Source organism: Lichenostomus cassidix, chromosome 5, assembly GCF_008360975.1.
Source record: "Lichenostomus cassidix isolate B80296 chromosome 5, HeHo_3.0, whole genome shotgun sequence".
In the NCBI taxonomy this organism is placed as follows: Eukaryota; Metazoa; Chordata; class Aves; order Passeriformes; family Meliphagidae; genus Lichenostomus; species Lichenostomus cassidix.
In genome coordinates this window covers 48,091,221-48,104,453 of record NC_139486.1, presented here as the reverse complement: position 1 = coordinate 48,104,453, position 13,233 = coordinate 48,091,221, and the positions used below count along the sequence as shown (strand labels likewise).

The following is a 13,233-nucleotide window of genomic DNA, read 5'->3' as shown; positions in this document are numbered from 1 at the left end:
TCCTGGGAAGAAAGTGGGATGGAAAAAGGCTGTTCCTAAGTAGTTTTTACCCTCCTTTACATGTGCTCACTGAAGGGAATGCAGCTGTAGGAATTCAAAAGCTGAAGCAGAAAACTGCCCCTTGGCACTGCTCCATTCCCATAGCTGGTCCAGAGGAGCTGTCAAACCAGCCAAATACTTCCTCGACTGCCTACACAGTATTTGTATCTGAACCTGGACTCTGTGTGGGCAAAGATGAATCAGTAACTAAGACACCAGACTCCAATTGCAGTGTGCACAGGAATCACAGGCAGCTCAGACACAGCTTCCAGGCTGGCTGTGCCACAGAAGTGGTTTCTATCACAGAAGAGTGACCAGGGATGGTCCCCCCGCCATACTGTCCCTTCAGACCACACTGGCCATGGCCCCCAGAGGGCACTCCGACACCAGGCCTGGTACCCATCCTGCAGGAGACAGAACCAGCTCACAGAGACTCACCGGGGTGGGCACTAGGGCAGATCCAGCTTCCATGTGAGAAAAATCTGCCTGCCCTCACAGCTGAGCTTCTTTTGGCCTCAGAAGTTTCCTTCCTACCATACCACCAACAGAACGTTCAGCTGAACCTGTGAAGGATACACTGCTATTGTTTTATCCTCCCCCTATGTAGTTAATTTCAAAATGGTCTTAAAATGCTTTTCATGAAACACTCCTGGACATAGTCATCCAACAGAAGTCATCTCGAAGACTAACAGCCACTAAAATCCACTCTAACTTTGAAATTCTCCTCCGGTCCATGCTGAGAGCATGAAGCTAAATTTTCCAACTTTTCTTCCTTTTCTTCTTAACAGCCTTGTGTATATCTGTAAACATTATAGACTGAAGTTTACAGCATCAATAATGCTACTGCAAAATTAATTAACAAAATAAATGTGATATTAAATATTTACTAGCCTTATGTTGTACTGCTGGTCCTCAGCAGACTGCAATCAAATGTCCCATGGGTCACTTTAAAGAATAAGGATAAGAATTCATTAGGGCAACCCTGACTAAAATAAAACACATGATACATTTTACTACACTGGTTTAGGTGACAAGTGTAAGGATTTAAATGGAAGATTTACTGCTTTATGCTTCTACCACTTCATACAGCAAAGGCAAGTCCTTCATTATTACCTTCATACTAGCAACAGAAGGTACAGACTAACAGCTTATTCCATGTTAAACAATAAAAAGACTACAGATCAGTGTTATTTTACAAGTTTCCTAGGTGTTACAGCAAAGCAGCACTGCTCCATTAGAGAGTTCACTGAAGAACAACAGTGTAAAGACTAAATATTCCTCCTCCTCCTCCTCTTCCTCTCTCTCTGTCATCCACACTTACCTCCCACAGCTGCACTGGCACTGCTGTACTGCCCATTAGGGTCACTGTCTTGTGCATCTTGTGATCACTGTGCAACCTCCCCAGTCACTCAGCTCAGCAGCGTTAAATGGTGTGCTCTGCTCTCTTCCCTTCTTGTCTCATGGTGTACTCACGAGACCTCTCTATCACTTGCCCATTCTTCATCCCCTTCAGGAGTTAGCACCCACTCCAGGCAGGCTTTTCCCTTCCTCTTCACTTGGGTGTTCTTGAGATTGCTGACAAACTGAATTGGAAATGGCACATACCAGCAAGTACCTTATAAATCAAAACAGGTTTCTTTGCCTTTGCAGGATATAACAGGGGCTCCTGTGCAAGAGAGATTCCAGGCTTGGGACAATGCTTCCAGTTGGAAAAGAAGGTCTTGATGCTCCTCTGCTTTCCTGTCTACAGACTAGCTTTATGAGACTGTGGCTTCCAATTTTGTCAGCCAAGCTCTGGGGTTTTGTGTCTTTGCTTTATGGATTTTGCAGCTCAAACCTCACTGTCTCATATTTGATCCACCCACTGTGCAATGATGTTTACTTTCCATCCCTTGTGATCAGTGCTCTGTACAAGATCTCCAGTCTTAACACCTGAGTCTTTAAAGTAACTGGTCTGAACACCCTTAATTTTCACAGTGTGGGCCAATCATCAGTTGAATCATCATTGATACTTATCATGCCACTTCAGCTCTTTCCCATTGAACTTTTAAGAGAAGATTTGCACTTTCTTTGCCAGGGGCATTTCAAGCACTGTTGTCTGTTGTTCAGTCACTTTCAGTGGTTCCTGTTCTGTCAGGAGTTAGGGAGCACACCTGTTAAAATACCAAAAAGACAAGCATTCAGTCTGTTATTTTTAGTTCTTGATATCCAAATTCCTAGAATAAATACCAAAATGTCAGTGAAATACTTTTGATTTGTTGAGTGGTAGCAGAAATATCAATTCACTCCTTCAACTTCAGTAAAAATTAAGCTAACTACAGCTCATAATGTTCACTAAAAGTTGCACATAATCATAAAAAGCTGGTTATCAAAGATGCACTGCTTTTCTGTTCAGTTCTTCTGTCCTAACTCTGCTCCTTTTTTCTCTTTTACTATGGGTCATTGTAAAGTAAATGGTTTCAGGCAACTGCAGATGACATCTACAAGCATGCCTGGAACCATTTGACAGGTTGAAGGATGACTGCCATTTTACTGCTCTACCTGTCAAGAATGCTGCAGTGCCTGGCACAGGATCACTGTTTGGTTAAGTAAGATAATCTACCACACTACCAAAGAGCTTCTGCCCAAGGCCTGCCTAGGGCTTAATCAAAAAGGTAAGTATTATACTTAAAAGATGATGCTTATGGCAAAGCTCATCTTGAAGAGATGGTTCTGCTGCAATAAAAGGTAAGACAGGTGGGCAGCATCACTGTTACTCAGCATTGATTAAAAGCAAGTTTGCTGTATAAAATGTGGAGGGTTTTTTTTTTTTTTCTCCAAAAAAGCAGACACGCATTTGGCTGGTCAAAGGAAGCACCTGCAGATGAAAAAAGATCATTGTCATTATGCCCAGGCCCATCCACTCACTCCAAAGTGCTGCAACAGTGTTTGAGCAAATTTCACTTGCACTAAAAGGACAGTGCCAAGGTGCATTTTGTCATTCCCATCTCTGCTAAAACTGGTCCAAATTCAATAGTGACTCACACCCCTTCCCCACTGACGTCAGTGGAGAATTTGGCTTATTATGTGTAATAACCAGGCTTCAAATTGAAATCTGCTCTCTCTTGAAAGGTGTTTTCACATGGGCGCTCTGGTAATTGCAGGTTCGTTTATGACTTGTACCAGTTAGATTTCTGTTCGAGCCTAAAACGACCAGTGAATCATGAATGTTGCAGAGACATGTAAGAAAAGATGGTTACAGTTTGGCCCACCAGTTTTGACCCTCAAATGTTTGTCTGTAGTTGATGTTGACATTGTACAAAGAACCTCATGGGTCTGAGAACAAACATTACCTATCATTCTCTGTACAACAGAATTTCCTGACAGCCACAGAAGACTGCAGGTGCCTAGGCAGGGTGTAGATTCTTTCATCCTGCTTCAACTCCCTCTACTTGCAGCAAATCTGCCCTTTGTCTAACTTCAAAATTCTTACAAGCTTAGCTGGTAGTAACTAGCCTAGCAATAGCCAAGCCAGACCTCTACAGCTTACCTTTAGTCATAATCAAGGACACTGCAGCTGGCATCAGTGTAGGTACTGGACGCTACAGACTTGTAGTTATCTGTGTCATCTCAGGAGCAGCTTCAGATTGGAAACAGAAAAAAAATGCAGAGAGAGCAATAAGCAAGACCTCCATGTAGGTTGGGTGGTAGGGAGCGGGTATGACAAATGTGTTAGTGAATTCCTCTTTTTATTTGTGTTTACATCAGTGGTTTTTCAATCACTAAAGAAACTGACTTGCTGCAAACCCAGAATCTCTGAGGGCAAAAATTCTGAGGCCAAATCCAATTCTGCCTCCTCCCCAAAGGTTCCTCACAGCCTTCCTAAAGCTCCAGAAACAGACAGAAGTCTTTCCACTGACAGTGATGTATTTTGGATCAGGTGCATTCTTGGCCTAAAGCAGAAAATGAAGCCACCTTTCTTCTCAGAGACATCCTTTTATACTGATGCTCTGCACTGGAAGTGATTATTCCCCCTGCACTGCATGAGGAATATAGACTAGAGGAGGGTGAACAGAATCTGTTGGTACTTAAGACTCTGAAGTACTGTAGGAAAAGAAGAAGAGTTTGACCTGGCCTGACTGGCAGATTTGCAAACAAAGGACTGCCTGAGAGAAGAGGTGAATTAGAGTGAACTAAGAATGAAAGAAAGAGGAGACAGAGGGACAGAGCAAGGGAAGGAAATGAACAGAGGAATAGCAGTACTTTTGCAACCACAGGACATCACAAATTAAACAGGGATGAACTGGAGTATGTGTCCTGAATACTATTATGCATTACTAAGATTTAGCATTGGTTTTGCCTGAATGACACTTGAAAGAAGGCCATTGACCTGTTGGAGAGAGTCCATGGGAGGGCCACCAAGTTAATTAGAGGGATGGAGCACCTCTCCTGTGAGGAAAAACTAAGAAAATTGGGATTTTCTCAGCCTGGAAAAGACAAGGCTTCAGGGTGACCTAATTGTGGCCTTCCAGTAACTGAAGGGAGCCTACAAGAAATATGAGGCAAGACTATTTACAAGGGCAGTAATATAGTGACAGGACAAGGGGGATTGGCTTCAGACTGAAAGAGAGTAGGTTTAGATCAGATATTAGGACAAAAAACTTTAGTGTAAGGGTGGTGAAGCACTGAAACAGATTGCCCAGAGGAGTTGTGGATGCCACATCCCTGACAGTATTCAAGGCCAGGTTGGATGGAGCTTTGAGAAAACTGACCTGGTGAAAGGTGTCCCTGCCCAGGGCAGGGGGGTTGGAACAAGATGATTTTAAGGTCCCTTTCAACCCAGGCCATTCTATGATTTTATTACACACAAGAGGCATTCAGGCTTCACTATGCTAAGCACAAAACTAAGTAACAAAAATAATGGCTCTTGCTCTGATGCTGTTTTTCTGTTGATCAGAAACACCGACCTATCTGCACACAAACAGTATTTCAAATACAAAAAGTGTTTGGAAGTGGCACAAATGCAGCAGGCCAACTGCAAACAGGGACATTTTTATTGTTGCTGAAGAATACTGTAGTGCCCAAGGTTTTTTTGGGTTTTTTTTTTTTAGCTTTTAGTGTGGTTAGGAACAACAACAAAAAAAGAGCTAATCGCACATGCTTCTTAAAAATACTGTCAAAATCATTCTAGATCCTTCTTGTATTGGTACCCACTCTCTCTTTTCCATGTACATTAGGGCTTGGTTTGCTTTTAACTTTAGCTCAGAATATTGCTTTGTCTCCTGAAGTTGAAGAAGAAACATTGGACTTAATGGATGAGTGAAATGGAACAGGGGCCTATTACTTACTTTCTCTGAGTTTATTTTAAATCATGGTTTCTTTTCCTGTCTGCTTTATGGAAATTATTAGATTAACCTTGCTTTATTTTACTTACTGTACTTCTTACAACTTTACATCCATCACAGATAGCACTCTGGAATGAAATTCTTTCATTAGCAGCTCTCTGCACACTGACAGAAATGATTTGTGACTTTTTGTGATAATATATCTCAAAAAATAAAGACTCATATGATCTTTCTGTCACTTTAGACAGTCACAGATCTGTCATATAGGAGAGATTATATATGATGGAAAGGCTTATTTACTTATGCATTAAAGGTCACATTCTTCCAGCCCCAGCCAAATCACTCAATCATGAATTTTGCATCAACAAGAACTGCTGTATTTAAATCAGTAAGGACAAGTTTCCAGCAGCTAAAATGAACAGCAGCTTTCCCCCTGATCTGACTGATCCATGAAAAATCTCTAAAAACAGTGAGGATGGATATAGGTAACTGCAGTTTGCACCTCTTCTTGTTTACCACTCATCTGGTTATAGAAGATGACAGACTGTATTTCCTTGCATGAGGTGAATATACCGAAGAGAATCTGGAAATACAGTCAGTTATTGGCACATACTAGCAAAAGGTCTTCTGGAAAAAATACTTTTTACTCACCCTTGGGTGTTGTCTGTGGACAGGTTTTCCCACAAATTCAGGAAGGCTTTCTCCAGCAAGGATCTCAAAGGAGAATGTCAGAATGCTGCAAGACTTCAACAAGGCAGAAGACTTCCTGGAAAACAGTTCTTTGGTTGGAGGAAAAGTATGTTAATTAAACGAACAGTACTGTTTGCAGGATTTATTTATCAGGAGTGGGAAAGAGTGGATACAATGAGAAGCCCCAAAATATAAAGCTACTGCTCATCACCTAAACTCGAGAGAGAGAAAGATTTGTGCAGCAGGAAGAGTACTGGCTGTCTGTAGGAGGCTGCTGATCAATTCCTTGCTTCTTTCCTGAACTTCTGCAGGATTTTGGGCAAGTAATTTGCTCTCTCTGTATATATCTTGTCATCTAGACAATGAGAAAATTGGGCTGCCTTGCTGCGCAGGAGTGCTGTAAGGTGCTTTGATGTCAGATGTCATTCAAGAAGACATCACAATTGAACGTATCAAAAAGTCCATTAGAACTTGCTCTTTACTGCACAAGCTGCACTAAGCTCTTGAGTGCTGCTCATGCCCTGTGTCTAAGTAAAAGTCCATAGTTTAAGACAAATGCTTCTGCTTTAAACTGTTTAATTGCAGAAAACTTCAAAGAGCTACATTCTTCTATCAGAATGAAACCATTTAGTTTGTTTTAGTATAACTAGTTGTTAAGTTGAATTAAAACTTGTTTGGTTTTTTTTCCAAAAACTGACCAGTAAGGAGCTGTCCCTGAACACTAATTTCTAAAGCTCCATGAAAACACCTCGCTGAAGCTGAGCTATTTTTCTGTGGTTAGTAGCAAAATGCCTCCATTTTACACCAGGAAAATCAGCAGAAACTTGACTACCAGCTTGAGTTATTTCAGCTTATTGATTTAAAATATTTCACTGCACTTCTTTCTAATCAAGGACCTCCCCAGCTCTCCAAACTATATCACATGCAGGGGGATTTGTGAATTCCACAAATGCACACCCTGCTCCCAGTGGATGTGGCTGGGAACGGTGTCATTGTCCTTGCTGCAGTGCCAAGACAGTAAGAAGGCTGCTTTAAGCCAAGATAAAGCAAGACAAAATGCTTCTAATAAAAGGCTGATGCAGGGGCTGATTCAGTCTTGCAATAGCAGTGTTGGCCTATGAGAAGAATAAAACTACACACTCTCCCCTCAGATGAAGGCAGAACTCACTGCACAAATGCACCTCACCTTTTGTGAGCTTGGTGTGCAGTACCTGGGGAGGCCATGCGACCATACTGTATGAAGAAGTTCTGTCACCAGATAACCTGTTTCCAGTGGCACCTCTGTGTCTATAGCTATTCCAAGATTGGTCTATGTGTGGAGGGCAGTTTGGGGAAACTGGACTATTTGACTGTACTCTTTGAGGGATGAGTATTAGTCATCTAGAAACTGTAGCTCCCTAATATTAAAAAGTGTTCTGTGGCAAGACAGAGTAAAGAATTGTAGCCTCTGACCTAGTTGTTATGCTGAAAGATCTTGGGGCAGAAGAAAATCAACCCAAGAGTCTTTCCAAGACTTGGGGGCACAAACGATAAAGCTAGGATTATGCATGGCAACCTAGAAGATAGAGCCCACAGGAAAGACAATGTTAAGGCCATATGACCTTGAGACTTTGCTTTGTTGCCAGCAGGAATTAGAGAGATGCCCAAAGCGCTCTGTTTTGGGTATCCTCCCAAGGAGATCTTTTTTCCTTATCAGAATATACATATTCTGATCTCCAAGCTGAGCTAGCTTTTGCCTCCAGGGCTGCCTGTATGATACACTAATGTTCTGTCTCCTTATGCCTGGTCTACCCAAAGGAGTTCCCATCCCCTTTGCCACCCTTTCATTCCTGTGTACCCATGGTTACTGGTGCTGGTGACAGCAATAGTTTGGATTGGTTTGGAAGAGGAGATGTTGCTCTATAATCCCAGAGGACCTTGATAAGAAAGTATCTTGCCCTCAGCCATTATGGAGGAAATCCACAGCAGCAGCACCAAGTGCAAAAATGAGAAGGGATGCTGCTTTGCTCACCTGCTTTACTGCTCTGCATGCCTCCAGATTTAGATTTTCAAATCCTACAAAAGCTCACAGTGACATGGCACAAAAGCCAGCCAACCATCAGCTCCTCCTTTCACCTTAAAAATGGAATTCCCTTTACTTAGATTTCTTTCGCCTGATCAAAACTTTCATCCTTGGCCACAAATTTTTTTGAACATGAAAATTAGTTACACTTCAGAGTGGTACTTTACAAGGTTCCTTTCTTGGAAAGGGAAGAAAAGGAAAAGCAAAACACATATGAGTCTAAAGGTATTGGACTCAGACAGCCAATTTCCACCCTGCCTGACCACAGCCACAGAACACAAAGTATTGTGACATTCTTGAGAATATATGTTTATGGAAATTTTACCTTTTTATCCCAGCTGATAAGGTCATGGTCGTTCCTACCAAGGGACAGGAGCTTTCACGACCATTACTGACTCTTCTGTATCCTTCAGCTCACATGAAGTTGTGTAGCTTGTGGCATTCCTAGGAAGATGCATGGATCCCTTTACACTGGACAAATATGGCTTTGAATAGTTCAAAATTTAAATACATACTGGCCTCTGGTGGGCTGTGTTGTTACATCCTTTGCCCTGGCTTCAGCAGTTTCTCATTCTTGGAATAACAGGATGATAAAATTTCAAGTATGATGCTAAAAGGAGTAAACCTTCTGTCAGTCAAAAGGATACCTGTTTATTTAAAAATAAACATTACCACCCCAATCCCAGGTTTTCTTATGATTGATTTTGACACCATATCAAAACTTTGATCAAAGGCAGAGGATGAAACAATTTACCAGAGCTTTGTTTTCATGCTAAAACCAAAATATGTGGGTCCAGGTTTCAAAGAGTTAAACATTAAAAAAAATCCTGCTTTGATGTTTAAGTCATTCCCCAATGCTGCTTTCACACCTCCAGGCTTTGGCTTGGTTTATTTTAAAATTGTACATGCAGCACTTTCTATCATTTCCAAGTCCAGCCAGTTCATTCAGTTACTCAAGCAGGGACTCAGTGCTTTAGAAAATCAGTTTACAACTTTAGATTTGTGGTCATTAATCAGCTCTCTTCCATTTCTTAATAAATATGAGATTCTGCCATACTTCTTCATTTGTAGTAGGACTTCATTCCCAGTGGGAAGGGTACTTCTCAAGGAGGGAATGAATTACAGATCTCAGCTTGTATATTTAGCTCTTTTTTACTTTACTGGTGTTAACCACAGCATTGCTGACATAGTGCAGGAGATTGTTTTAAGTAGATAAGGTCTATCAGTTCTGCAGGACACAAACTACCCATCTTGCTTGCAACAAAGGTTTAACAAGATATAGTAGCAATAAATTGCTTAAATGACCACACCTGATTTCTGTTTGGGACAGAATACTGTTATCTACTCCGTAGTTATGTTAAATTCAATTGAAAAGGAAGTCAAGTGGAGGAGGCAGTGGGGTTATGCTCTGCAAAACATAGGAACATATAAAACCAAGGAATACAAAAATCTAGCCAACTTCCACAGGCTGATGGGAATAATTGTAGAGGTAAACTGTGGAAAAAGCAATGGACACCCCAGCCTCCCATCCATCTCCAGAAATATACCACCTTTTCTTGATGAGTTTTAGGTGACTTCTGCTAGTCTAGGAAAGAAAGAGAAAGGTGAAAAGTTTAACAAAAACCAAGAAAAAACAGTGTACAGGCTGAAACACTGTCAACTTTTCCAGTGAGCAAAAGATACCACATGCAGACAGCCAAAATAAACGTATGCTCTTTCACAGGCTAAAGAAGGAATCCAGCAAGACAAACACTGTGCTCCCTTGTCTGGAAGTTTGTGTTCTATTAACACTGATCAAATCAGAAGTGTGTGGAAATGGGACTGGTCACATTGCAAAGCAGATAAGGTGTTATTTATTACTTGTTTAATGAATGTATGAAGAAACCAACCTTTACTTACCTCTTCAGTATTTTACTTCAGGAACAAGAGCCCAACTTAGCTACAGAGAAACCTGGTTTCTGGACAGGAAGTCATGCTTTCCCCAGCAAAAACCAAAACAGTGCCAACACAATCCAATTGCTCTCACCTATCCAGACTGACACCCTGACCTTTGTGTTGCCTGAGTGTTTGCTTTCTGTATTCGTCACAACATCCTAAATACCAAGACAACAGTGGATGTAGTAAAACCAATCACATATGGTTCTCCCTCTTTTGAGATAGAAGGAGTCAAAGCTAGTTTACAGAGCAGGTTTCCACTGAGCATTATTAGTTTTGACTTAATTCCTGACAGGCTGCCTTGTGTTGTCCACTTCAGAATTTATGCAGCTGAACATGCAAAGGAGATCTATGCAGGATTTTTCCCCTCTGATCCCTGGAGAGAAGTGTTGCCTTGGCCTTTTCAGAGGACAGTTGCACCTGCTGCTGGGACTACAGGAGTTAAGGTCAGACATATTAAAAAACTTCGACTCTGGCAAACACAAGTTTGGAGAACTGCCCTTTGTAAGATGCATGTAACTGCAGATTTCTACCCCCAAAATTCTGGGATGAAGACATATGCACAAGAGGTTGAGCCCTCAGAAGAGAGTCTAGCAAGACAGGCTCTCTCAAAGGAAGGAGCTGATTTCTGGAAAACACTGGCTATCAACATATTGGATTAAAAGTAGTGCAATACAGTGACTTTTTTAGTTCTATTTTAAGCATAAGCAGCAACAGGCAGATAAAAGATAAAGAAGAAATAAAGATCACAAGTTGAGTAGCATGGTCCAGCAGAGAGAAAGGGCCGGGAACTGCAATACCCGAGTCCTTTGCTAGACTGTTCAAGTTTTATGCTCTCAATGTGCTGAGCCATATTGCCAGCTCTGGTGCCAACATGGCTTTTAATTCTGAGTAAGTAATTCAGTCTTTCTTGTCATTCAGCTTTACTATCAGCTGAGTAAACCTGACACTGCTGCCCTGCTGGGGATTACGTGGCCCACAAGCTTGGGCAGGTCTAATCATAACCCCTTCTGTGACTTGCACACCATGCCACCAGAATGTAGGATCTATTGTATTCAAGTGCTGGAGTCTGATCTCTATCAGTGCTTAAAAGGGGAGTGGATTCTCTCTCCTTGCATGTAATCAAAGAAATTAACTTCTTTGTGAATATGTGAAATTCACTCTGAGACACTAGAAATCAATGCTTGAGTTGCCTACAGCATGCTGTTCTTTCATTGCCTCTTTCATTTGTACCTTATGCACAAAGCTGCAAATGCTGCTTTCATTCACCTATTTCTTCCATGCTTTTGAATGGAACATTTTTTTTATCTTGCAGGAGAAAAAGCTTCCTTGAGCTGCCCTACTTTATCCTAAGGTGATAGTCACTCTGGCAGACACCAGGAAATACATAGCTACAGACTTGGCAGAAGAAACAAGGTTATCCTCCATGTACTCCAGAAAAAGTGTTTTGTTTTTTCTTCATAGCAAATCTATAAAGCATGACCATCTATGTGCAAGCTGCAGGATTCCTCCACTGAAGAGACAGCAGGGAAGAGACAGGAACCAAGGATCTGCTTTGTCCTTTCTTCATTCTCAAGACCATTTTGCAAGTGCAAATTCACATGTTAAGATTTTTCCAAAGTAGACTAATTATAGGGGAAAAGTCCAGGATAAGTAGACATTTTTGGAAGTCTAGGAAGAAATGCAGTTCTCTTCCTTACATGACTACTAGGTAGGTTACATTTAAGAATAATTTGACAAAGTCATCTTTATCTTGATCCTTAAGAGAGTGTTGTGCTTTATCTGGGGACAGCTCTTACACTCAAGTGCAATCTTAGTTTTTGTTTTTACATAACTGTGGTATCTGCTGATCTCAGACTACCTGCATGAGGACAGAATGTGCCATTAGTCTGTTATCATGACAGAAATAGAAACAGGATGAAACTGCTTAAGTGTGGTGACCATTGACCACACTACCAGCAAACAACCAAGGCACTGAGCTAGGCTCTGTCCTGTTCGAAGTGTGCAAAAACTTAGGAAACAGAAGACATTACAATTGGTTTTAAATAAAATCATCTCATGTTTGTTATATACTTACCCACCTGGTGAGAGGAATTCAGCCCTCTGGGAGACAACTGTTGTAGGTATTAATGCTTTAGTCTGTGGTATGAAGGGTCCTGGGCAGTGAGCAGGCCAGAGTGGATGAAGTATGCTTGGAATTTTCATTTAATAGAGAAAGAGTAAAAAGACAAGTCTAGCAAGACACATATCTTAGCTTAGTTCCTATTGTCAGCTCAGTTTCAAACACACTGATTACAGAAGCAGCAGCCCCACTCATCTCAAGTGCTTGCACACGGCCAGAGCTCCTTTCTGCTAATCTTAAGCACTTCTTAAGACTACCTCTGCTGTCAGAAGAGATCAGAACAGCTGATAAAAGGTCCTTCAGATCTCAAATTCTATTAAAAAAAAGCAAAGGGAAAAAGAGACAGAACTATGTTAATTATGACAAGGCCAAAGAGTAAACAAGAGGATTAGCTCCAAATCTGTTAGACAAAATAACGCTTCAAGAGGCATTTGAATATTTTGATCCTGACCAAGTGGTAATGCACTTGCCTGGTATGAGATGGCAGCAGTGCAGCCCTCATCACCAGACCATGAAACGAGGCAGAGTTGTGCTTTGTAGCAGTGAATTGATGCCAAACAACCTGATTTTATCAATGACCACACCCTCAGGACATTCCACACATGCAGAATGGGACTGGACAGCAGGCCAGATTTCCTTCACTGGTGTAAATCATTCACTTCTACTCAAGTCAGTGAAGCACTGCCAACTAACACCTGCTGAGGATCTGTGCAAGGACCTCAAGGTCAGTATCTTAGAGCCCTTTATATCTAGTTTGCCATAAAGCTATTCTCCTCTAGAAAATCTCCTTATGCAGTAGGCAACTTGTATGTTGAACTTACCTCCTATATGCACACTCCTCTCAATCATCAACAAATATTCTTTAGCAGATGCATGGGAAGCTGATGACAGAGCATGCAATTTTATTCACTGAGTCAGTTTTGAAACTGAAAGGGCAGCGAACAGCTGAAAAACATTTATATGGAGTTCCACTTTCATTGTTAATTCAGACTATCAGTTGTTATGTTTTTAAGGAGTGCTTAGATAGAATAGTGTTACCCCTTTGAAAAAGCTGGTAGCAC

At 41.3% G+C, this 13,233-nt stretch overlaps 1 long non-coding RNA gene across 1 annotated transcript in view; it reads right to left on the bottom strand.

Moving 5' to 3' along the window:
- The window catches only part of LOC146436567 (uncharacterized), a 42,106-nt gene extending 29,169 nt beyond the window's left edge, over nucleotides 1-12,937 (bottom strand). Inside the window, exons 1-2 of the long non-coding RNA XR_014852705.1 lie at nucleotides 3,569-12,937; nucleotides 927-2,192 (exon numbers count right to left, since the gene is read on the bottom strand). This is a non-coding gene — a long non-coding RNA (uncharacterized LOC146436567). The remainder of the gene's footprint in view (nucleotides 1-926; nucleotides 2,193-3,568) is intronic.
- Between the last annotated feature and the right edge of the window lie 296 nt (nucleotides 12,938-13,233).